Source organism: Spermophilus citellus (genome assembly GCF_964194105.1).
Source record: "Spermophilus citellus genome assembly, chromosome: 14".
NCBI lineage: Eukaryota > Metazoa > Chordata > Mammalia > Rodentia > Sciuridae > Spermophilus > Spermophilus citellus.
In genome coordinates, this window is record NC_138194.1 from 48276531 (window position 1) to 48302960 (window position 26430).

A 26430-nucleotide genomic window follows, 5' to 3' on the forward strand; every position below is an offset into this window, starting at 1 on the left:
ATAAAATTAATAAGGCTGTCCTCGTGTTCTCCATCTCTTTTTCCTCCAGGTAGTAGTTTTCTTTTCCCATGTTAGTACCATGTCAGCACACCTTAATCTTGGTCTGTTGAGGTAAGGTACAAATGATTTTCAAAGATTTGGAAAATATACCATCTTAATTCTATCACGAGGTTACCTGCAGAGAACAACAGTTCAGAGTGAGGAAGTCAGCACTATGGATTTATTCAGTTCTTATTTGCCTTAGCAGACAGAACATCAAAGTGAAGCTAAAGAACCAGCATTTCATCAGATGACACCTGTGATAGATGGCAGTCAGGTGTGCTTTCATCATTAATATCAAATTAGAAGAGAAAACAATGTCTAATATGCCTCTTGAAAACAAAATTTACTGCATACAGCTTAAACTATAAAATTGGGTTTAACTCTAACAGTAATAATCTGGTATGAGAATTTTTTTTTATCTTTAGCAGTTAAAAAAAAGTCCTAAGTAATGAGATACAAAGTGAAGTTGGACAGGAGATCCAAATTCATTTTTCATTTCATTCATTTCATTCATGAATGAATATGGTAGATTTGGGCATGCTCATTCTCTCTCCTGTTTCACCCGAATGTCTGGCAGCATGGCTGAATTGCACCCTTCATAGCTACAATTGGGCTGCCCAAATCATTCTGAACATCTTGGCTTATTTTGACTGTGCACAGGGTCCATCAAGGGATCTCTCCTTTGCTTGTAACTGTCAATAGAAAGGGTACCTTGTGGTCACACACGAGGGCACAAGTCACCCAAGTCAAAGGACAAGGAGAGATGGGGTATTTGTTATTCTTGTCAGAATTTTACCTTTTCTTTTCTAAAATGATATATGGCACTGCCCAGCAGATTTTGAAAGAAAATATAATACTTAAAATGAAGGAATGCAGAAAGTACAAATATGACTCCTGTTGAATAGATTTTGCTATTTATGAACTATTTCACTGTTTACTTGATTGTGTTATGCAAGCCTTTCATGTCAGTTTATGCATACATATAATTTTCCTTTAGGGAAATAGTATCTTTACTTAAGGTTGGAAAAAAACATTATTTTTTCTTCCTATAAACAGGCAATGATACCTGGAAAAAGAGGACTTTTTTGCTTTGTTTTCAAAATTCATAAATATACACATGTACATAATAGTGAATAAAATTGAGTTTAAATATGTTTGCAAAAACATACTCCTATTCTCAGTAGTTCAAGACATAAATTAAATGCTTGACTTTATTCTTTTATGGAATTAATTTTTTTCTAATACTCTTCTTACACCATAATTTCATCATTAAATATTCAACTGGACTATCACTTTTGCAAAGATAAAGACAGTATCTCATTCACCTTTATAATCACAACAGAGTAAAAAGTATAAATCTCAAGTTAGTTAATGAAAAGAAATTTTTGTTCACAAAGTATTTCTTTCATATATAAAATCAAGATTTCATAATGCATAAATTTAATGCTTATAAGATCACATGCATTATAAAATTATAATATTTTAAATTACATTTATTTTAAAAATAGTTTCATCTAATATCTGAGCCTTCTTTGAGTCTTCGGAGAACCCTCAAAATAAGAAATTATTGGAAATATCATTCATTGGTGTTACATACCAAAAATAAAGTCTTTCAAATAGCCAACCAATATATGCTTAGAGGCACTAAAATCTCCTATAAATTAGCATTGATAGGTCATAGTTCATTGATCCCTTCAATAGTGGTAGGCCCTGTGATATATTCACAGAACATTTAAAAAACATCTCTTGAGGTACCACTCCCTGCTACCATAATACTCATCTTACAGAAAAGAAAAAACAAACCTGAAAAAGTTAATATCTAGGGTCACAGCAACACAGCAACTGGTGTTAGAATTCTAAACCGCTTCCTGAACCCCAGGGTCCCATCCTTAGGTACTTCGCTCTATTGTTTGTTTAATAACATTGTCTAACCCAAAGAAATTCTCTCCTTCCACCATAATAGGTACCAGCAAACTTCATTTGTTTACATCCCAATCTTCTTGGCATCCTTGGGGGAAAATAGTTGTTTCGGACTTAACAAGTCTGAATGACCAATGTTGGAATTAAAGCTCTCTAGTACCTTTAAATCAGATTTTCATTAGAGCAGATATTTATTTATTTGATTAACGTTTATTGTGCACTTAATATTTGTAAAGCATTCTCTACACAATTGCACATTTTTAATGAACTAAAATGTTTATATTATCTCAATATATACATGCAGGGTAATAAGATTTGGCTTGATGGTTGTAGCCAATTTACACATAATCTGCAAATCTTATGAGTTACACAAACAAGCAATTTTTAGTGAAAGTCTTTTTGAGTGAAACTGAATGTCACAGAAATAAAAAAGCAATTATTGGTAAGAGTACAGAAAGCTAGGCACAGAATCCTATCTTGGGAGTGTAAACAATAATTCTCTTTGGGTTTATACTTGGTCTCATACATTGGTATGTAAATGCAACTACCAAAACTAAAAGATACAGTCTTGGAAAGAGACATCAATAATTCTTATTAGTGTTACAGAAACATGTAATCCAAAACAGATATTTTCACATGAAATAGTTTTTTTACTAATTTTTTTTACTAAATTTGTGTATCTTTTACCATCATGCACTGAGTGGTGGAGATCTAAATACTCAACCATCAAAAAGAACCTCCAAGATTAGATCTGCCACATCCACCATTCTTCCCTGTGTACCCTGGACTCTGGATACATCTTCTCTTCTTCAGAACCAAGTCAAGTCAGAACCAGGCAAAGTCAGCAGGCTTTTACCAGCAATATGTTTTTCTTATTTCTTAAGTAGGAGAGGAAAATGAAGGACTGTTTTTCCTCCATTTACACAGGGTATGCTTTTACTCCCCTTGGATTGGAATAGAAGGACCTTTTTTTTTCCCTCCTAAGTGACTATTAGGAAAGCAGTGTGGCAAGGTTGAATCCCATCTGCAGTACTTAGATGCTCTATAAACCAGTGTAAGTTACTTAATCTCTCTGTGCCTCAATCTCCTTCATCTGTAAAGTGGGAGTAATAACAGTGTCTGTCTCAGTGGGGAGCTGTGTGGATGGACATGACAATGGAAGTCACTGATCACCATGCCTGGCCCGTGGGGAGAACTCCATGAACATATTTTTGTTTATCAATAATCAATGATTACTAAAACCTCTCCCTATTTATTTCCTATAAGAATTGATCAGTCTTGGTGTTTTCTCTTTCCCCTTCTAAGCTTTTTGTAAATGAACTGCTTTGCTTCATGCCAAATATCCCAACAGGGCCCCTACCCTAAGATCCTTATTCAAGAGAAGGAAGAATAATGGCCACACATGGGAAGGGATCCTGGTGAACCTGGAGGACAATATGCCAAGTGAAATATACCAAGCAAGAGGGACAAATGCTGCATGATTCTATTTATGTAAGATATAGAATGTAGCTCAAGTCATAAAAGGAGAAAGGAGCATGGTGGTTGCCACGGGATGGAGCGAGGCAGAAATGAACATTCGATATTCAGTAGTCATATTCCGTTATGCAAGATGAAAAGATTCTAAAGCCTGCTTACAACAGGTTGCTCACAGTTAACATTATCAATATCGTATTGTACAATTAAATACTGGACTAGAGAGTAAATCTCTTGTGTGGTGTTTTTAACCACAATAAGGAAATCACAAAGAAAGAAAAAGGAGGAGATGGAGGAAGAGAGAAAGGGAGGAAGGAATGAAGGAATCCAACGCTGTGATGAAGTAGGCAGGCAAGAGTGGAAATAGGTGCTTATATACTCACTACTTGTTTTTACTAAATTTCTTTTAAAAGAGAGAGAGAGAGAGAGAGAGAGAGAGAGAGAGAGAGAGAGAGACTTTCAAAACTTGCATTAGAGTTAAAAGTTATCTGACACTTTGAGCCACATTCTGCCAATTTGTCAGCTGCTGTCTGTTAGAGAAATTTTATGCCCTGAAGCGGTTGGGGCACACAATAATTCATAAGCATGACTTCCAGGAACACCCACTTTACACAATACCAGTATTAAGCATCTAAACTCTAGCTATAAAATACAGGGATAATCGAATCAATAGAATGAGGACTTTAGAGGGGCTGTGACTCTAGCAATTCCAAAGCTATGTTATGTAGTTGTATCACTCTTGTCTTTTCTTTTTCTTTTTTTCACTCTTGTCTTTTCCAAAACATTTATTTCCCAGATTAAGTGGGAGCAAATAAATTAGGATGTGGATTTGAGAAAACAATCTGTGGTTCTCCTAACTATGAATGGTGATACCAAATGCTACTATAAAAATTAAAAAGAGGGCAGCAAAGAATACTAGGCCACAGAATTGAAAATGCACAGCAGAATGAGTATAAGTTTGTGTCATACATTCTGCTGTTTCTGATAACTCACTAATAACACTTCCCATAGTAAAAAAGTACAGAAGCATATTTCCTCACAATTTCAGTCCTAAAATTAGTCAGAAGGTAATTTCAGTGGCCTCACAATAAAGAGAAGCCACTACATCCTTCACATGAAGACTGAGGGATAAAGACATAAAAAGGGAAGGAGTTCAGGACAAAGTTTTTAAATTAACCAATATAAGCAACCTTGTAAGGGTTACTTCTTTAACCTTGAATAAGACCATAAATATTTAAAAAAAAAATTTAAGTCATTCAGCCTTTTAATATGCAGATTCATTATGACTTCTTTCAAAATTGTTTACTACGATGGACCTATTAGTTTTGAAACATTATCAAATGTATTTCTTAACACATTATGATTATTTTACTAGATATTAATTGTTAAGACATTTAGAAAATATAAATATATAAGTTAAAGAATTTTAACCTAAAAATCTTAAACAGAGTCTTTGCAAATAAAATAACAACAGAGTTGATATGTTTTAAAATAGATACGTACATTTCAGTACGTATCAAACACTTAATGAAAGATAACTCCTCAAGGCAATTTGCAAACTAAGATTTCATCTAGATATATGTCAGTGTAAATCAGGAACCTTCAGTTCACCGTTTTTCTAAACAAGTATGCCATAATCTTTGCTAGCTCTGTTTCCGTGAGGCCATCATAAATCTAACATGCTGCACTGTCTCCTAAGACTGCAGTCACAGATTCAAATACCCAAAAGTATAGTGAACTATACATATAGCAAGTCTATCTTCCTAGTCAGAAATCTTCATCACCTGAGAGGTGTATATGGTTTCAGCAAAGTCTTAATAGAAATGCATCCGTCATGCTTAGAAGTACCCCTTTATTATTATACTTATTGAAAACCACCTTTCCTGTAAGCCTAGACTCATGAAATAGGAATGGACACTCCTTTTCATGTACATGCATGTGTGGTTTGCATACAATGTCTACTAAATAAGACAGAATAAAATTAAGTGGACTGAAGGCAAACCTAGATCCAAATGGCATAAAACATTCTTCTCAATTTGTCACTGCTGATTTAAATTTGTTTTGACCTAAACCTGCTAACATTGTCCAAGTGGAATAACTAAAATTCATTATTTAAGATTTATTTGTAATACTAAAGGTGTCTTCTAAAAGAAAGGTAAAACAACTGTATAAAAATATTTAATTTTTTGTCTTTGAACTTAAAAAGCCATATTAAAACCAGAAAAACAAACGTAAACCTTTCCCTTTTCTGAAATTATAGTTTTGTATTTATTGAATGCATTCATAGGCTCCCTTAGGATGTGAAATGTATGGAAATATATGTGCATTACTAAAGAAAGAACTAAATTTATTCTTTCCCCACATCATGCTCTTCTTTGCAGTAGAGGTTTTTAATTCAATACAGAGCTAGAATGAGATGGAGCCAATTTCCTGGTCTATATGTGTGACAAATGCTGAAAGTGGCACAAGATTAACAAATTAGTTGAAGTATAGATCTTAAAAGATTTTTTTCTGTGTCTCTAAATCAAAATTCATACTTTATTTGAAATGAAGCTTCTTTAGAATTCAATAATAAATAAGGTTCTTTTATTTCTCTGTATTTAAGATGAAAAGTTGGGATGTATGACAACATACTAGAAAATTTTAAAAAACAATTTTTATTTTAGGGAAGCTTACAAAGACTATGTATTTGGAATATGAAATCATTATAATTATTTTCTAGTGTGTTGAGCTAATAATTCTAATATCAGTTTGCTAAAGCTAAAAAATATATTCTTTTCAAAGTAAGTAGCTATTTCCAAAACAAAAGCATAAAGTGAAAAGTAAGGCATAATAATCTACTTAATTCTGTATTTTTTATGGGTAAAAAATATGCTTAAAAGGTAAGGTACTAGGTAAACATACTTGCTTTTCTAATAATGTGAGTTTACTTTTAAGTAAAACCTATCAGGCTTTGCTATTTTACCTAACCTTAGAATCATGTGTTTGATATAATCCAGATATCTAACACCAAACAATAAAAACATATGTGACAATAAAAGCATGTAACAGTTGTGGAATTGTTTAATTTGGGAGAAAATGGCTATGTTTAATAATCACATGTGCATGAATTTATTTCTCCTATTTGTTGAGAAACTTTTATACTTTGCAAGTAGTGTCTCTTTTTTTTTTTTTTTCGAAGCATCAACTTATGTTGTGAGAGAGCTTTATAGAAAATGATGAAATGCATGTTTTGGAATTGGCTCACTCGTTTGGTGTTAGAGCCTTGTCATGGTCCACCTGTTTTGCTTAGGCTTAAATTATATAAAAATAACAACATTTTAAAGAAGGCACAATCTTACTTGTTGTACCCAAACATGATAACATGCTTAAAATTCAAGAAGAGCTCTATGCAGGTTGTACCTCTCAGTCACCCAATCTCCTTTCACATATCTGTTCATGTTGACAGACTGTGTCATAATACATCAACAGAAAGATCAGCACAGAAGAACAAAATTTCATCGCCTGACAGCAAGAGGAAAACTGATTTTCAGTATTAAATTAGTAAAAATATACCATTACCTCACTTCCAATAAGTCTACTATCTTTAAAAAATAAGGTGTCTGTTATAATCACAAATATATGCAAAGGCAGGGAAGTTTGTTTATGTCTTTAGTGTCACCCTTTGACTGACAGCCTATTTTCATTTTCTCTTTCATATGTTATTTTATTTTCAGTATATCTTGGGAACAGTTTAGAGAATTTTTAAAAAGTAATTTCTTAATGAGACATGTAAAAATATATCTGCCAAATGTTTTGAAGGCTGTCTCTTCTATTCTAATCAGCAGCAAAAATCTACTGACCATTAAAATGAAAAGGGGCATTTAAGCTTCTGATAAAAGTTCACTATCTTTTTTCTTATAACATGTTGCCTGTGTTTAGATTTCAGTAGAAATTTAACAATACTTGTAATAAACAATGTCTTTTACAGCCTAGGGCATCATCTGCCACTTAAGACTTAATTTTGTCCCCATTTGAACCCCTTACAACATATGCACTTCTCTTTTGTCTATTATCCTAGAGTTGTGCTATTCCCAAATATTGACATCATCTACTTTTATCAGCATTAACTGCTCCGCAGCTTCCCAGGCTCATGCTCAGCTCTATTTCTTCCTATTGATTATCCTCCTCACTCCAGCAGGTAGCTAGCCAGCGAGGCTGTCCTGAGAAATAGCTTCCAATGACTTTATACGCACAATTTACACGGAATTGTTTAAAGAAGATATTAGCCTCAATACAAATCAGTGAACCTCATTTAGTCAATACTGCACAATTCCGCTGTTGGCACCCTGTCACATGTTAGTCTTTACAGTGAGCTGCCGTACCCAATCTGCACATTAGCCATAGTATTTAGTTTCATATTAAAATGAAGCTGGGTTTTTCGCTTTTGCTTTTCTTTTTGAAATCTTTTCAGTGCACTTTTTACATCACCTCACTGAGCCATGTGATAGTAATATATTTTGAAATATAAAAACCTGAGATTAAATGTTTGATTTTTGACAGTGTTCTTAAATATAATAAATTCAAAAGGAAATACTGTTAAGTTAAAATGGAGTGTTTTTCATTAAGTCCAATCAAATGGTAGACAACAAAGGATCTTTTATTTGAGAATATGAAGTGAAAATGAAAACCAGAAAACCTTTACTAAGAAAAGGTCCAGCTAAATTATGTTGGAAGGAGGTCTCCAGATTGAGCTTGGGTGTTTCTTTAGCTAAAAATGAATTAAACTAAGATATGCTATGAAGAAATATTTTACAAAGAAGCAAAAACTTAATGCTTTTTGGAGATGAAAATAAGGTCTAAGAACAGTTGACTTTGAAAATAATTCTAAAGAAAGATCACATATGAAAAAAATTGCCATAGCATCTGATCTTTTCTTATAATCATAACAGGGATATGTTTGGGGTAAAGTAATGCTAGCCCATCTTTCTCTTCTATAGCAATGCTGTAAAATTCTAGAAGGAGTGTTTACATTTCAGAATCACTCCTCCTTAAACTACTGGTTTATGATAGCTAATGAGATGACATCCAAATGTTGAAAACAGGGAAATTCAAATGAAAATTTAAATGTGAAATACAATATAATGAAATAACTAAGCAACATAATACTGCTCTAAATGTTTGTGCAAATATTGCAAAATAAACTGCAATACATTAAAATTCTTCAGTGGTTGTGTAATACATAAGTGAAGGTTTACATATAAAAACTTGAGCTATCAAATAAGGAATCTTTATATCTATCATTTTATCCTGATTTTTACTTGGAAACATCACTAACTTCTCAGAGTGCACTTAGAAAAGTGGTCATTAAATCTGCTTGCATTTTTTTTTTTGGTAAAATGAAATAGGTAAGAATAAAGCATACTGATCAAAATAGTCCTTTACAATAAAATGTATCTTAAGAGTGTAGTGGCTGAGTTGAAGAAAAGATTTGAGGTATATAAATATCAGAAAACATAATTTCAGTTTTGGAGACTTTTCAGGGCTGTATAATCTCACATTTTAATTAAAGGTAAGAGCTGAACAAAATTACTATATTAAACAGGAGGTGATAGTAAATAATAGAAAATAATGGTAGCAATTAAAATTGCATAACAAATTATTGTACATATCTCAAGATTTCTCTTTTTGACTATGGAAGGTTAAAGGTGATTTTTATGTGACCTTTACATTCTTTTATTTTCCCTTTAAATATCACTAGTTAGGAGCTGAAGCTCTGAAGCCCAGGTAGAAAAGACACGCTAAAAGATGGCCAGTCTATCCTGACCGTACATCTTCTCACACATTTATTGCAAACTGACACTCATATAACAGGCTCTTTTTTTTTTTATCCCACAAAGATTCAACAAAGAACAATTCAGGTACCAAGGGAAAATCACACTCCAGGAAAGAGAAAAATGCTATAACTGCATATTCAGACTGCACGAAAGCAAGTATGGCAAAGAAAATTGTAATATTTTTTTGTGTGTAACAGCATTTTATAATTAGAAAGAGGTCAATAATGTAATTATGATAGTATTAGGTATAATTTTTACACATGTGCATGTATGTAAATATTACAAGTGATGCAGAAATAAACAATCCAGTCCAAGTTGAAACGCAGAAACCTTAGGCTTTTTCAATTTAAAATCATCTTTGATTAATATGTCTGTATAGAAGTAATCTCTACCAGCTAAATTATGCATTTCATGCTAGTCCATTATTATCTGATATTTTTATAATAAGAAAAATTGTATGTTTTATATATTGACTGAAACATGAACATTCCCTATGAAAAAACATAAGCACAAACAATGAACACAAATTAGGAAACTAGGATAGGTTTTGGTTTGAAGCTAATCAGAAAAAAAAAAAAGTAAACATTTCAGGTAAATAACTGAAGATGATGATATTTTCCCAAAAATACTTTCTAAATTAACAATTATATTCTAAGTGCAGGTGAGTTTTGGTTTCAAATTATGCCAAAGCATAAACTCCTTCAACAAGGATGCTCCATAGTAAATTTTTAAAGGACTAATTTTTAAATTGTTTTATTTTGATCAAATATAAAAGAAAATCATTTTTGTTTTTTTTTTCAGTATACTAAGACCCATCCATGAAGAAAACATAATTTTGAATTTGATTAACGTTAGGGATCTAGAGTGACCACTTGAATTGATTACCATAAAATGCATATCGTTTCACTGCATTAGTTTTAGTAGCAAAAATTCTACAGTAAATCCAAAGATTTCAAATAAATCTTTCTGCAAACATTATGATGAGTATAATCTAGTCAGAAAGATTATTACAGAGCAAAAATTAACTTTAAAAATAATATTAAATTATATAAAATATCATTTTAAGTCATGAATTTAACATATTCAACCTAAACACGCACACACACACACACATTCATGCACATGATCTTTTGTCACATGACATTCTGTTTTTATTGTTAAAATAAGCTGAAAATGAACACATTAAAGTGATTATTATATGTCATCCATGTCATTGTGTGACTACTAAAATGTGTAAACATTTTCAGTTTAATCCTAGTGTTATAGATTAAACAATGATAGTATTATCGTTTTTAATTTTAATAAAGTAGAAATATTTGTAAACATCACCTGACAATATATCTAACCAAATTGTAAGACAACTATATTTAACTTAATATATATAATCAAGCTATATAGTCAATCTAGATTTATTTCATAATGCTTAATTACTATTCTTATATTTATAGAAAAATACACATAAGTAGACATTAAGGAAATTAATATTAGCTGTCTTGTGCTTAGAGTAACTTTATGCATCTATTACCATCTGTGGAAAGACAATATACCTATACATAATTTAGAATAAACAGTAAGGGTGTGTGTGTGTGTGTGTGTGTGTGTGTGTGTGTGTAGAAATGGAGGAAAGGTATTAAAGATCAGATATTAACATGTTTGAAAATGAGTATAAAGGTATTATGTATTATGTTATTGTATATAGAAATGTCAATGGCAATTTTTATACTTCTCTGTCTCTCTCTTTTTCTCTTTCAAACTATATGTGTGTGTGCACAGCCACTAAAAAAAATATTGAAGATAAAAGGAAAACAACTGCATGGATATTTAAATTCAGACACTTTGATTAAAATTACTAAATTAGAATTTAAGTCCATTGGGGTTTATTTTCCAAATTACTAACTAACGTTTTTATAAAATAGAGGTAAACATTACAACATAGTTTAAAGATTTTCCAATAAAACTTTCCATGTAAATATTTGTATTGTTATACCTTATTGTATTATGAAATATTCTAAAAGGCTTATAAAATGCCATGAAATAAACATGAAAGTGTCATATTTTTTAATCATAAAGATCAAGTCTCTAAACAAAGACAAAGTTCCTTATCATTTGATTCAGAAATAATTGAAAAAACTGGTCTAATTTTTATGTATATCTAATTGGTGGCTTTCAAATTTGTCATCTTTTTCAATATTCTAGAAATGAAGAGGAAATTACAAAGGGCTACATGTCAAGAATTTATATAACTCCCTAACAGTTAATGTCTTGGTTGCCTTTAAGACTATGCATTTAAATAGTTATAACCTCAGTAATGTCAGTGCTATAGCATTCAAGTGATGTTATTAAGTGCCTTCCAGAGAAAAAAAGCACCTCATAGTACCATTTACTAATACCTGACTATGTAGATTCCTGAAACCTTTAATTTATACATGTATAGACATATATTATGTGTGTGTGTGTGTGTGTGTGTGTGAGTGTGTGTGTGTAATGAGCCCTATTTAAACTGCAAGGATAGTAGTATGGTTATTATGAAGTTGAGAGAAAGCAGATGACTAAAAGTTATCTGTTACTCTCAAGTAGACATATTCATTTCCTAATTCTTAGTTAATTAACCAGGATGACTATCCCTACAGCTGCCTCCCATCAAAATGGTGAACTAATGATTCCGTGGAATAAGAGCAAGTTACAGGGCGAGGAGGGATACTGAAGAGAGGAATACCTTTTTCTGGCTCCACAACGGGTTGAGCGCCTAATTATTTTTAAGTATAATCCAGCCAACCTCTTCTCATGCTTAACTGCACTGAGTGACACTATTTGTGATGCCCAGTGTGCTGAAACTGAGCAGGTTGCTGTCAGTTTAAAAATGACTATAATAAAAGTGACCATGAAGATGGATCTTGTGATTTTGCGTTTCTAATCAGTCATCTGTGAAGAACACTTTTGCTTTGATTCAGCAGACTGGTGACAGCCATGATTGATAGTGCACGAGGATGAAAAAAGGTTATTAACTGTCTTCCTATTAAGCTCAATGTATTACCCCTCTAGGTGCGTCTCATACTTTAAGTTAAAGTACTTACTCAGGTAAGGTCAAGAATGAACTCTATGGAGATGGTATCCATCCTGCTGAGAATGAGCAAGGCATTCTTGCATTTATTTTTTTTTTAAATGTAGCATTTAAACTACACTTAATTCCACTGTCTTATTCATTAGCCAAGAAAGAGAAATTTCCTCCAACAGCATACATATTAAAAGCACTAAAGGTATGGAAAATAGCTCTACATGTAAAGATTAGAATGTGCAGCTAACCAGCAACATGTGTGTAGCATGCAGGATCTCTATTTAAAAAGAGGCTCACTATCTTGTATAAAAGGTAGACAATAAAACTAATTGATGATTAAAAATAAATACCAAATGCAAAAATTGATTTAATTTTCAAATAATCGATAAATGGCAAGTTTATGATAAAGAATAATTTTCTAAAAATTCTAAAAAACTCAGATGATCTATTAAAATACCTGAATATTTGTTCTGGTTTAAAGGTATTAACTTATTAATCTCATCTAGTTTAATTTTTAGAATTAGAAATACTTCATTTAGACAATATCTATATGTGTCCTTGGCTATCATACTATATATACACATACACAAATAATATTACAGATCCTAAGGTATCTAAGGTTTTCCTGAAGACCTGCCATTAAATAGTACAGTAAGGTTTTAAAAGCTAACATATTTCCTGTGTTCCCTTATTCTTACAAAAGCTAAAATGTATGAAAATATTCTTCATTTTACTTCTCCTTTAAAAGAATTTAAATTTACAGATTTGGCTCTAGGAGATAGCAGATTAAACATATGCATTTTAAGTTAAAATCATAGTATTACATTTCTTCATATGTTTACTACTATAAACATTTCAGCATGTGTCAAAGGCAATGTGAAATGAATTGACCAAAGGTATTTAAGAATACCAATAACTTAGCATTTAGGTAGCTATTTAAACTAACCAAGTTTCAGTTCTATGTGCTTGAAAGTTCTTCCTTAGGCAATTCTGCATGGAGGCAGAATATTATTATTAAAATATTATCAGAATATTATGAGAGTTTTGATGCAAGGAAAAATCATATTAGGCCCAAAAGTTGTCTCTAGTATATCTTGACCTGTTTCTCCAATGACATTTGTTATACCCAGTTTTTGTCTGTAACAAATTATATTTTGAAAATGTATTGTTTTTATATTGGGATCCATCAACAATAAAATACAGAGAAAGTTAGAAAATGAAGTTCACGATTTTGTTGATTCTCTTTGGAACTTCAAAAATTGGCTCTGAGTTCTACTCTGCTTAATATGGCAAGAAGCCTTCCAGTTTTCTAGAATTTCATGTATGCCAAGTATAATTTTAATACTTATGCACTGAAAGCCTTTTCATAAAAAAAGTTAGATCAATATAAAAGTTGTTTATTTAATGAATTGTGTTTATGTGGAATGAACTTAAATGTAGATTTGAGAATTTATACAAGATTTCCTCAATAAAGCACATTAACTTCATTATTAAATGGATTTCTCTTTCTGTTATGTCAACAGGCAAACTTGCATTCCACAACTTGGAAATCAATGATGAGATAGGAGATCAAGGGGGCATACTATATATGATGGTCGATGACAGCACTCTATTTGCTTGTATAAATATTTGTCAAACATTTCACAACGAAATTTCAAGTTAATGAGGAATAATAAGTTGTGTGATTCTCAAAAACACTGTTTGCTTTTCAAGTAAAAAAAGAAAAATGCAGTTCCAACCTGTCTCATGGGAATTAACATGATGCTCTGAAATGTTAGTGAAATTCTTATTTTCCTCCATTTGCCCAATTCAGAGCTTCCTAAGGAAATTAAGGAAATACAAAGGCCAGGTAGGCCTGAAAGGAAAACATATATTTTCTAGTCTCCTGTTTCTTTCCTTCATGAAATCAAGATCTAGAACACACATTGCACACAACATACAATTTATGAAAGAACAAGTCAAAGACAGTTTCAGGTAAAGTTTAGGTCATTTCCAAGGCAATCAGCATAGCTTAAAGTTGAGCCATACTTTGCAGAATCCAGCACTGGCAGAGGATAAAATTTTAAAATGCACCATTTTTCCTTTATCCTTTTGGAACTCCAGAACAGAATGTTATATTAATGTTGTTTAAGCAAAGGACAGAACTGGCAAAGAAAACCCATACTTTTGTGCAAGCCCCTTACATTGGTTCTGAGGTTATTGGACCTGGTTTCACGAACTGCTGGGGCAAAGGGCATGTTTAGTTTGTAATTTCTAGGATTTGGCTTTCTTTTAGTTTGGAACTCTTCCGCAGCTCTTTCAATCTGATATGCCAGTCCCTTCCTTGTCTTCCTCTTCCAGAACCTACTAGGGCACTTGTAGCCAGACATGGAGGCCGGCAACTGCAGTCTATTCCCAGACTGTGTACCTGAGCGCAGTGACCACTCTGCTCTTCCGCCCAGCCCACTCCTGCCTGCAGTGTTGCTGCTGTCACGCCAGCCGGTGATTTGATAGGCTTGTCGGGTTGCCATGGTGTTGACTTCTTGCCTCTGAGGAGCTGCCCAATGACTGGAGGTCTGAGATTAAAGCGGGAAGAGGCAGCGGCCACAGCGAATTTCAGCGGCAGCTGCAGCAGCTAGAAAGAAGCAAGAGGACGAGGTCTTTAGCCTGCGCTCCTTCCTCAGTTACGGCTGCCAGTGAGGGAAGGAAAAAGAAGGGGTGGACGGTTGAAATGGTGACCACTGGAGGCCAGAAGACCCAAGTGAGGGGTGTGAGACCCGCTCACGAATCACTCATAAGCACTCCGCACGCGCTGAGAGGAAAAATCTTCCAGAATTCGTTATTATTCACACAGGATGTTACCCCGGGGTGGGTGAGGGAAGGAACTAAGAGTAGAAAAGGTGTTCAAAGGGTCCTGAGTGGTGGATTCATCTCTTCCTACACCTCACCCTTCACTGGGGCAGTGCAGTCATTTCAGAAATAAAGAGGCGCTCTACGGAGACCTTTCAATCCTGGAAACTAACTTCTTTCCAGAAGAGAAAGTGCAATTAGACGGCAACCAAGTGAATGAAAATAGTTGCCAGGGCTGGCGGCGGGCGGGCGGGGCGGGGGCTGGGGGTTGCCAGAGAGTGAGTGCATGTGCAATGCACAACCCCAGACGGAAATTGTAAACTAGGAAATGAAAGGGAAAGAAACCGCTTCTGTTATAAATTAGTAGGTAGGTGAAGGTTACGCAAAGAAGAAAAGGGAAAGTAAAGCTGTTAAAAGAATAGAATAAAACCCCTGGGAGTTCAACTCAAAATCCCCCCCCCCCTCACTCCCCAGTCCAAGGGGAGTAGGAGGAGGAGTAAAAGAGAGCATTCTGGTGTGATGAGAACTCTCCGGAATGTCTGGAGGGGAGGATAGAAGTGCGAGGGTAAGAAGACCCGGGTGCTAAATAAATGGCAGAAGAGAGGGATGGGGGGAGGGGAGGAAGAGGAAAGAAATAGTCCCACGATTCACCGGAGGGACTTAGAGATTCAGAAGGGTGAGATTCCAGAAGGAGGAAAAGAACAGAAGTTCAGGCTCTTAACGTTCAGAAAGAAGGAAACGACCAGAGTCAGTACTAGAAAAGGAGGAAAAAGGTGCATGCTGCAGACGGAGGGCTTGGGGGAGGCAACCACAGTCAACTGGAGGGAGCCCTAGACCAGGAGCAACTGCTAGGACCCAGGGCAGAAAGGACAGATGATCCTGGAGACCGGCAGTGGACAGGAGCGCCGCCGGACAGGACCAGCAAGCTGGAAGCCAGGTGCCGCGCAGTCCGCGCCCCGGCTCCGGACGGTGACAGGCACTTTTCTGGCAATGTGAAGAGCTGTTCCACCAGCCTGCGGGAGTCACAATGCCCCGCGAGTCCCAAACACACGCCTCACTAACTACTTTACAGCCACTTTCATTGATTTTCTTTAACAAATAAACATAATACTCGTTATAGCAACACTTCCTCTTGCGGCAGCTAGAATGCCATAATCTCTGATTGCTCCATTTCTCTGGACAGCAGTTTTCACATCTCCAAATAAATCGTTTTCCTTCACTTCAGGTTTGGGGAGACTAGTCCTCCTTTCTCTCTCTAATTTGAGAATCACCTTTGAGAATAAGTAGAAGACAGACCCATTCACAACTTTGTGAACCAAGTAGGGCTCACTCTTCTTTTATTTGCATATTAATTTTTGGTAATCAGAAGTAACTTAATTTGGAAGGAAAATGCCGGCCAAGGAAATCCACTGGTTTGAATCTGCAGGGAAATTAACACAAGTCGGGCAGGCACACCTAAGCTACTCCCCTGGAGTTGTCTCTAAAAATATCCCTTTAAAAATAAAAGTATTTATTTTAAAGGAGCCCCCTTCAAACGCCATTTGTGCTCGAGGTTCTTCCATACATGTCAAAGGGTTGTTGAATTATTCATTATTGTAATTACTATCATCATTGTCATTATCCCCTTCCATGTGGAAATAATTTTATTATCGTAATTTGATATCTGAAGAATTTCCTGTTAGTCGTTTGATAATCATTTTTTTCTGCTGAAAAGAAAAGTTTTGTTTATAAATGAGATAGAGAAAATGTTTTAAATGCTTTGATGTTTGCTATAGATTTCCGTTTATCTAATCGATCGGAATGCCAATAAAATCGATTAAAGGTTTAGTGTTTTACAAACAACCATTTTGTGCTTTTTGATTTTACGTTCAGAATGATTTTAATAAAGCTAACGTTTTCCTTTAACATTCTCCCTTTAAAAAACCTAAACCTTCATCGTTTTCCCTTTCATTATTAGAAGTTACCACTTAAAGTTCTCCTAATAGGAAAATACACACAAAATATAAGCAATGGCTGAAATGGTTTAAATTTCATTCTCTTGTTGCTCGAGGTATTTAAATAAAGCCCTTTAAAATCTTGGTGAATTATATGCGATCATTCAGTGATTGCGGAATATTAAATTAAACTTAGATAAATCCGCATTGAAGGAGGCAGCACCCAATCCTGAATTTATTTCCCATTTTCTCTAACAGCATCACTGCGCTCCTCTCTTTGCAATGACAATGTGCCAAATCTGGGCATTTTGAAAACATTTTCCATATGCTTTAAGAGGGGACTGATAGACAAAGAAGAAAAGGAGATGATCTTTTTGCTATGAGGTATATTTTCTTTAACCTTTTTCTCTTAGACTTTCAGTGATAATCATTTAAAAGCAAAAGTTAGAAAATAATTTAATGCATTGTTTTTGCTTTCACCTTTTTTCCTTCCTATCTTGTAATTTCTTTCTGAAATGGAGTTTTGGTGACCATTTAATGTAAAGCTATCTTGTATGGACCTTGACAAACAATATTTTGTTTGAAAATCTTTGACTAATTTAGTTACTGCTGTCTTTTGTAATTAAAGGTGGATTTAATTATACATTTTTGTAACTTATATCAGATGGACTGTTTACTGTAGGATTTAACGGTGCTTTTTTGTCAGATATTTAGGGACATGACATACAATGGTGGTGGCTTTTATTTAACTAGAAATATCTGTTCGTTTATCTTTGATATGTGGATGTTTGGATGAATGCAATGTCCTATTTTAAAATGATTTTATTTGGTGAGTGGGGTTTAGTACAATGTCTATACAGTATTTTGTTGACTAGATATAGATTCTTTTAAGTTAAAAAAAGATCACAACTTTATCTTCTGTTCAATGAAATTTCAGTTCTTTCTTATCTTTTTTTCTACTTGTCTATCTTTTCCCATTTGGGTCGTCTCTTGGAGCTCTTCCCCAGACAAAACGTAAAATTTTCATTGGATACTCTTCTGGAAATGTATCTATGTATGTTTGAGGGGGGTGTCCTTATGATCCTGGGTTTGAGCTGTGTGAATGTGTATATGAGAGAGCAGGATGGTGATGAAGGGGTCCTCATAATTTGCATAAGAGCTGTGAAAGTGCTTGTCAAGTTAGTGAACTGCTATTGTTTGAGGAGAGTCCTGCCTGATTTTGTTTATAAACACTGAACTGGTTGCCTAGAGGGAAAAGAGGTCACAGCACTGTCTGAGCTCTGACCTCAAAAAGGCCAGAGGGCGTCTTGACTTCTCTTTCTCTCTCTGCTCTCCCTTAATTCTTCCTTCCTTACACCCTGTATAACTCCTCCCTCTTTCCCCATTCCTTTCTTTACCTGTGTCTAACTTTACATAATGATACCCCCCATGGGGGGGTCTTAAATAGATTTACTCCATGGTAAAAGCCAAAAATGGACTTTTAAGAAGAGAGAAATACACATGGATATGGAAGGACAGACATCCTGGAGCAGGAGGATGGTATTTTATGATTAAAAAAGACGACTACTATGAAGGAGATAAGAGCAAGGCTGGAGGAGGGGAGGGACTCAGGGATGGATTTAACTGCCCACAAATACTACATCCATACATACATACTCAAAATGTCTCTCCCTTTTTGAATTTCATTTCCTTTAGCTCACTTTCACCATCAAAGAGAGCGTCAATTCTCCATGTTATGTCATATTATAAATCCCCCCTTTTGTTATTTCTCAAAAAAATACACTTTGTTCATAGTAATGAGATTTGCTTTTTCCACCACACACACATACACATACCATTATCTCTTGAATTATTTCATTGTAAATATAATGTATTTGTGACATGTTCTCAAACAAGCCCTGCACTTTTCCATCCACACTCAACTTCATATCTCTCCCTAACATACATCACCCCCAAAGCCAACTCTAACACTCTCTCCCTTTTCACCGCCCCCACCCCCTGTCCACACACACACACACACACACACACACACACGACAGTCATTGATTCCAGGTTTAAGTGTATTTTGGAAGGAGTTGCTGAGTTAAACAAAAATGTTAGTTAACACACTCCTTTGTTAAATAGCCCCTGGGTGGAGAAGACCCAACAAAAAGGAAAGGAAGAGGGGGGCTGAGGATCTGAAAGTGTCTGGGGTGATATAAAGGGTTCCTAACACTGAAATCTTGTAATACCTCCTTTCAAACTGAGCTCATCTATAGACCCAGAAGCGCAGTCAAAAGACTGGGAACCTTTTCCCCTGGGGCTAGAGTTGGTTTTGAGCTGAAAGGACCTGGGGAAGCAGGTGGGGTATTAATTAGTGAAATGGGGAGGAGGAGGGCAGAGGTAGGGAAGAACAGACCGCTGAAAACTCACTAGATAGACTCTGATGCCCGGAGTGTCTTCGGTGTAGATTTGGGAAATAAAATGCGCTAAGGAAAAAGTCTAGAAGTGGAAATTACCTTTTGTCCCAATGTTAATCACTCCTTGCCTCCACCACTCAACACCTAACCACCTGGTAGCTCGTTTTGGTTCTCCACCAACTCGGCGCTCAGTGTCAGTGTCCGAGTGCTCTGGAGTGGACTTGGCTCGGCTGGGGTCGCTTTGGAAAGTGCAGAAGAGGGTGTAGGGAAAGTTCTCCGTGCGGCGGGGAACCCTCTGCTTGTTTCACTTTGAAATAAAAGGCAGCCAGCGTTCCGTGAGGGCTGCGGCGGGTTCGTGCAGAGTTTAGGGACGGCGGAATGGAGGAGGGAGGGGGGAGTGGGTTGGGAGACTGGGTCAAAGGTGGACGGCAAGGGGTCCGCAGAGACCCGTGAGCACCAGCTGCGTTTCCTGGCGCGAGGGACCGAAAAGGAGGGCGCAGGGGGCCATGGCGCAAAGACGCAGCCAAGTCGAGCTGCGCGGATCGCGGCCGCGCCCCGGAGCAGCCCTCGGGCTGAGCTCGGGCTCGCCCGCCTCGCCGCGCCCCTGCCTGCGGCGCCGCGCACAGCGCCTCGCGGCCCACCCCGCACAGACCTGCGGGCGCTGCTCCCCAGCAGCCCTCCGCGCGCGGGCGCGCTCCGAGGCCAAGCCCTGGAGGAAACTCTTGACTCTGCACTAGTCCCTCTCTGCCCCTTCCCCTTAGCCCATTAACCCCCGACCCTCACCCCCAGCCTCTCTTCTTAGGAAAGAGGTGAAAGAAGATGATGGGGGAAGAGAGAGAGATGATTAAAAACAACACACACACACACACACACACACACACACACACACACACACACGTTAGAAAGGGAATACTCTGCAGCAGAAGGGATTACAAAAGTGGGCACCCCACTTACAAAATCCTCTTTTCTTTTGTTTTCTTACTTAGAATTCAATAGCCGCTTTCCTCAACCCGAGAAACACACACACACGCACACACACACACACACAGACACACATAGACACACACACAAATTCTATTTTCCAAGGAAAGATGGGAGATGTAGAGAAGAAATAGCCACCAAATTTTTAAAATGATTTTCCTGATTTGACGGTTGTTGTTTTGACATTAATGACATTAATATTATTGATGATGCTTCAGGGAGAAGAAGGCAAAGAAATAACTTGAAAACGAAATGATCATCATTTCCCTATTCTTCCGTGGCAGAAATAGACCCCTTTCTTCACCTGAGTCTGAAACAGACTTATTGTTCTCAGGTGTTTCCTTCATCATACACATTTACCCGTCTGCAATCACAGGAAATGGTTTTTCCATCAGTGAGCTTGTACACTGAGCCCTCTCCAGCAAAGGGCTTGATCTTTTCTGATTTGAACCTGAAAGTTTCCCTGCCTTCATTTCCCCTCAGTCTCTTTAAAAGCCCCCAGCCCCCTTCCCTATGCACACACCTCAAATAGTTTTTTTTAAAAGCCAGAATGTTTGCTCTCTGGGGTGTTTTTCAGTAAACAGTAACGCTACATAAACACCTTTTTCACTTGCAAGTTACAGAGAATTTAAATTTTACCCCTGTGTACATGTATGTTTTTTAAGGCACATGGATAAACCCCACTGAGGTGCAATCAGATACTGCTAGCAAATTGGTGACACAGTGCTCTATAAAGGTGGAGCTGTAAACCAAGTAACTTTAAAATTTTTTGAAAACCTTCCACTTTGAGGAAATTTTTTTTCCCAAAGAAGTTTGAAATGGAATGGAGTCTTTGGAGAGGTAGATAATTTTCTTTCTGTTAATGTTTAGTAGCCCTGGTTTCTGAAACACTGCTACATACACCAACTCCAGATTCCTAAGGTGGTGATTTGCTTTTTTCTTTTAATAAAGACCATATCTACGTTTTATTCTATGTTCCAAGCCTCTGGACTTTCATTGTAACCTTAGCCAGTTGCTGAAGGCAACCAGTTCTCCTGATCTGGGCCTAGGTCTGCTCTTTTGAGGACTATGCTTTTATCCTCCAGGTGTTTTGATTGGTTTTTAATCCATTTGCATCAGTCCTAGGTTTTTTTAAATGTCCACTGATAAATCAAGATTTTTAGGCCCAGAAAAATACATGTTTTCAGTCTCTGTAGTTCCAAGTATTTGTGCCATAAACCGTTCTGTTGGTATTTGGTAGATTTGTCACTTAAGGCCTAAGACAAGGTTTTGAAGCAGATCCTGGCAATCCAGAATTTCAAAGGCCTGTCAACTCAAAAGCAGCTGATGCCTCACCTGTCCAGGAAGCTGGACATTGCAAGTATTTCCTGTTTTCAACTCATTTGATTTGTTACTCTTTCCTTCTTTCTACAATTCTTATTTTTGAAATATTACATAAATGGTGCCTACTTGTGACCTCTGGTGTAGTGAGTAGTGTATCAAGACACTGAGTAGCAAAACATACACCTATATATACACACATACAGGCACACACACACACCATATACAGTAGGGGGTATTTAAAAGTACGCCTATTCCGAGTTTTAGTTAATTATCTTTTAATGAAAGTGTCACTCATATTCACATCTGTAATATTGGAAAGAGATAATTAGATTTTCAAATGAGAATCAGCCACCTTAAATTTTGCACCAGAAAATACCAAGTATATTTCATTCTAATGAGATCTGTAGTGGGGTTTTAAAATTCATCATAATGTGCTTCAAGAAAGATAACTCAACAGACTCGAAAGATGAAAGGTTTTTTTCCGTAAGTCTTCTTAAAGCTATTACATTGAACTTATGCAATTCTGATAAAATATTCAAGAATATTACATAAAGGCTAGAACTGTACCCCTAGTATCACCCTTGCAACCATCACTTATTCTCATTTGGAAGTTTACTTTGACTAAACTAACCACTTCCATCTCCCTTGCCCTGAGTTTTCTCTCCTGCGTCTGCAAGCGAAGAGACGTGTTTAAATAGAATGCCTGCGGATCCAGAGTGCAATTCTTCCTTTGAAATAGACTGGGCTGAGCAGTGTTTGCACACAGCCAGGCACCCTTTATTTACATACATCTGCATATTTGCTTAGGCCCCTGCATTTCGCCATTAAAGTGCGTTCATGTGCGTAGTTGAATAAACTAGGCAGAGAAAAGCTCTTCATTACCCTAACTCATATTTCTGCTTAAAGCTCCCTAGTAAACAAATCTGTGGTCGGATAGTAATTACTTTGCCTCATTAAAATAAAAAAAAAATCTCAAATGGTTAAAGGGTATTGCTTAGGCAGTATTTGTTTTATATTCCTCTCTCCTTGGTGTGGTGGTGGTGGTGGTGGTGGTGGTGGTGTGTGTGTGTAATGAAGTTTGAGAGTTGCGCGTAGGGGCGCGTGGGGTGCGAGCCCCGGAGGTCTCCATCCCTTGCCCTTTCCACGGTCGCCTTGTCCCGGGCTCCAGCTGCAGCGCTGGGAGCCTTGGAAGTCGCGAGGCTCCGGGGCTGCTCTGAGTCCCGGCTGCGCGTCATTTGCAGTCTGGGGAATGTTGATCACCTCACTAATTACACCTCTCTCTCCCCCCTCTCCCTCTCCCTCTCCCTCGCTCTCCTCTCTCATTCCCAGAGTGCATATCGGGAATAGACACACAAAGACATGCGCACTCAACTTAATCAGCCATTTTTTTAAACAGGGCTAAAACGATAATAATTAGCAGAATAAAGACATATCGGATTTTCATTTCCTTTCCTCCTTTTCCCAACCCCTTCACAACCAAACAGCGAGACCGCGGTCGGCACATGCTTTAACTCCTCCCGGACCCCCGAGGACCGCTCCATGCCCCCCACTTTCTGCTCCAGCGTTTTTATTTTCACCCAATAAAGTTCGAGGATTATTTTTTTATTTTTTTTTTATTTTTTTTTAATGAACCCTCTCGTTTTACTTGGATGTGATCAGCTGTAAGTAAAATAAAAGCAAAACAAAAAAGAGGCGAAGATCGAGTAGGAACTGCAGGGGAAATGGAAAGTAAGTTTTTTCTTTAACTTTTATTGAGTAGTTTGTGTTAAATTTAGGTCGAGTATCGATTATCTTTCCAGCCTGATCTTGCACAATCTTTGATATTTCGCTCCCTCTCTCTCCCTCTCCGCCTCTCTCCCTCTCTGCCCCTAGCTCGCTTGCTCTTGCTTGCTCTCGCACACATCCCCTCATCCCGACCATCTCTTCCGCTCTGCCCCCCTTTTCTATTTCTTTTCCCCCTTTATTTGGCTCAAGGATTTTCTCTGCCGAGGGAGGGAAAGGGCACTAAGGGACCTGATTTTCCACTTTTTTTTGGGGGGGGGGATGATTTTTCGGGATTTAACTTTTGGATTAAGTGGCAGATTATTCACATTTGGCCGAGCGGTTTTCTCTCCTTTTTCCTGTCTTTTCGCATTCTGCCTTCACCGTGAGCTTGGGGCATTCTGGTGGCTTGGGGAAGCTGTCAGCTCCACAACCGCGCGGGTACTGCCCGGGATCCCCGCTGCTTGCCCCACGCCCCTTCACCTCAATCGGAATGACTCTTCCTCTACTCCCATCCTCCGAAAGTTTGGATGTTGGTTGGTGGGGATTGAAGCCTCTTCCCCCCCCCCCCCTCTAATTTACCCTCTCCCTTTCCTTATTCAGGCTCTTTTTTTTCTTCCTTCTTTTACCCGCCCACCCTCCCCCTCTTCTTAAGTTGCCCGAAAGGCGCTTAATGCTCGGGGCTGACGGAGGCCCTGGGATTCGTCTGCACTGGGCAGAGGGTTCCAAGAAGCTGGGGTAGGCGCTAGGGCTAGGGCAGAGGCTGCAGGTAGACACCCGCCCGCTGGAGCAGAAGGCGGCGGGCTCCGCGGAGGGTTGCTCTAGGCTGTGCGGACGCCTGCAAACGGAAGGCAGGTCGGTCCGTTAGGAGGCGGGATCGCCCGGCCTCGGGGCTGGGGGCCCGGCAGGCTGCGGCAGCTCGCTAGGGGCGAGTTCCTCGCTGGGTGTGCGTTAGACCAAAGGGTAGACGCTCGCGGTTTGGGATTAAGAATCTTTTCCTTTCTTTTTTTTTGGCAAAGGGCAAGGGGTGCATGTGCGAGAGAGAGAGAGAGAGAGAGAGAGAGAGAGAGAGAGAGAGAGAGAGAGAGAGAGAGAGTGTGTGTGTGTGTGTGTGTGTGTGTGTGTGTATTAAGGGGCTGTGAGAACTGATTCATTCCCTGGGCTCCCCCGCCCCCCCCCAAAGGGCTCCATGTCTACAAATGAACTTCACCTCCTTCGCTTCTGCCGGCATCAAGCGCGCCTTCCGGCCGGAGCAGCTAAAAGAGGGGCTGGAATGCGCCGAGTCTCGCCTTTTTCTACTTCTACACCCCCACCCTATTCTTTCTGCTTTTTTTCCTCTGTCGGAAAAAAATAATAATAAAATTTCTCATGGAATTGTATAAAGTTTCTCTGCCGATGACCAAGTTACAGAAGGTTTCCCATCCTGTCCCCCTTCCCCCAGAAGACGGTGTACTGGTTTGTATTTCTTTTGTTACCTGCGATCCGGGCGGGGGGCTCCGTTCGGCCGCTTGGGTTGGGGTCCGGCCCAGAAAGAAGGCTCCAGCGAGCGCCTTTGGCCGCGACTCCTCACTTCCGCGCGGTTCTGGTGAGGTTTTAGCTACCGTTCCGTGAGACACCCTCCTTGTAGGTACCAAAGGTTCAGATCGCAAACACGGACCCCCCCCCCCCCGACCCCTACACACACAGGGACACACTCACACTCAACACACGTTCACAGACACACACACACACATTCTCCCTTCTCCCCCCTACACCTCCGCCCCCACCTTGCCTTTCCCCTCCCCCCTTCCAAAAAAAAAGCACACACACAACAACAACCCTCCCCCCCCCAATCAAAACCAAACAAAAACCCAAAGACAAGTTCAGTGGCTGAAGATGGTGGATTGACACTGACTCAGACAGAGGCAGGTTCACCAGGAAATCTGGCCGTCCCGATTTCTGACAGTTGCATTTCCTCTCCTTGAGTCCTCCCCCCCCCCTTTTTTATTAACTCTGTTCCATGTTTAATCAAGGATCATGTAGATGGCAAAAGGAGAGACAGAGAGAGGAGAGAGGAAGAGAGAGAGGGAGAGGAGAGAGAGAGACAAGAGACAGGAGGGTTTTTTTTTTTTTTTTTATTGTGTTCTCCTGGATTTTCAGTGGCTTGATCCCTATAAACGTGGAGTGGTTAAAGCTCATATGTAGTATTATATTTTTAGTTGGGTGGATGGATGGAACAGTGAGGGAGAGGCTGCGGCTGCCGCTGCCTTTTCGGGTGTTGCTTAGATTAAAGCTGAGACTTGGCTGCGATTGGGACGCGACAGTGACACGGGCATCGATCGCTTCCATTGAGAGCAATGCAAAAACACAGCCCGGGTATGTAACACTCTCGGTGCCATCAACACTTGTTTTACTTTATATTTACTGGCAAAACTGACAGAGCAAGCTCAGACTTTTGTTTCTTTCTTTTCTTTTTGCTCTTTCCTCTTTTCTAACTGAAGAATAAAAACAATTGTATATAGAAATTGTTGGAAAGGATAGGTCTAAATAAAACAGGAGATATTTGGGATTATTTCACTACCTCTTTGACTGTGTTTTAGAGTTTTCTTCTCCACTGAGAAGCATATTAAAAAGAATGAAGGTTTTCTTTTTTTTCCTTCCTCATCCTTTAAAAAAAAATCCTTAAGGGAATATTTGATAGTTTTCAAGGTTTGAGGTTTCAATCAGCAGGAAGGCACACAAAAATAAAAGATGGCTAGCCAGCTGTTTTAACCTCTTGCACCTGGCTTCAGTGTAGGGATCATAAGGTTTATACAGTTATTTTAAAATGTTTTTAATATTTATGGCATAAACTGGGGAGAACATCACTGTGTATTTATTTAATAGCTGGCTGCTTTTGTATTAAAAATAGTTAACTC

At 37.8% G+C, this 26430-nt stretch overlaps 1 protein-coding gene across 3 annotated transcripts in view; it reads left to right on the top strand.

Moving 5' to 3' along the window:
* Nucleotides 1-23175: 23175 nt before the first annotated feature.
* Nucleotides 23176-26430, top strand: part of ZFHX4 (zinc finger homeobox 4) — a 185243-nt gene continuing 181988 nt past the window's right edge. For 2 of the 3 annotated variants that reach the window (XM_081266465.1, XM_081266467.1), the window contains exon 1: nt 23176-23500. The gene's annotated coding sequence lies outside the window, so the exon portion shown is untranslated. Of the gene's footprint in view, nt 23501-25730; nt 25889-26430 lie in introns of those variants that run through there. The other variant, XM_081266466.1, reaches the window with a different exon arrangement.